Source organism: Eimeria mitis, genomic scaffold (assembly GCF_000499745.2).
Source record: "Eimeria mitis Houghton genomic scaffold, Emh_scaff1110, whole genome shotgun sequence".
NCBI classification, from domain to species: Eukaryota; Apicomplexa; class Conoidasida; order Eucoccidiorida; family Eimeriidae; genus Eimeria; species Eimeria mitis.
Window position 1 is genome coordinate 6,207 of NW_013567644.1, and position 452 is coordinate 6,658.

A 452-nucleotide genomic window follows, 5' to 3' on the forward strand; every position below is an offset into this window, starting at 1 on the left:
CTGCTGCTGCTGCTGCTGCTGCTGCTGCTGCTGCAGGGGAGCAGCAGCAGCAGCAGCAGCAGCAGCAGCAGCAGGAGCAGCAGGAACAGCAGCAAGTTGTATATCGAAAGCATCAACGAGAGGAAGAGCCTCTAAGTCAGCTAGGTCTTGCAGACGGTGTCCTGCTCACAAACCCTAAACCCTAAACCCTAAACCCTAAACCCTAAACCCTAAACCCTAAGAAATAGATGGTAAACACTAAACCCTAAACCCTTGATTCATTGACTTTAAAAAGGAGACAGAAGGAAGCAGAAGAGACAAACAAAAGGAGACAAAAACACGACAGGCAACGTAGACGACATAAACCCTAAACCCTAAACCCTAAACCCTAAACCCTAAACCCTTTTTTTTTTAATTACGAATCATCTGTAGGAGATGCCTTAGATCTTGCACGGTGACAATGCTGCTGTAGT

The 452-nt window shown here is 46.7% G+C and overlaps 1 protein-coding gene across 1 annotated transcript in view; it reads right to left on the reverse strand.

The window, feature by feature from the left end:
- The window catches only part of EMH_0029730 (uncharacterized protein), a gene marked incomplete at both ends in the record, with an annotated part of 6,237 nt that overhangs the window by 2,640 nt on the left and 3,145 nt on the right, over positions 1 to 452 (reverse strand). The window lies entirely within an intron of this gene.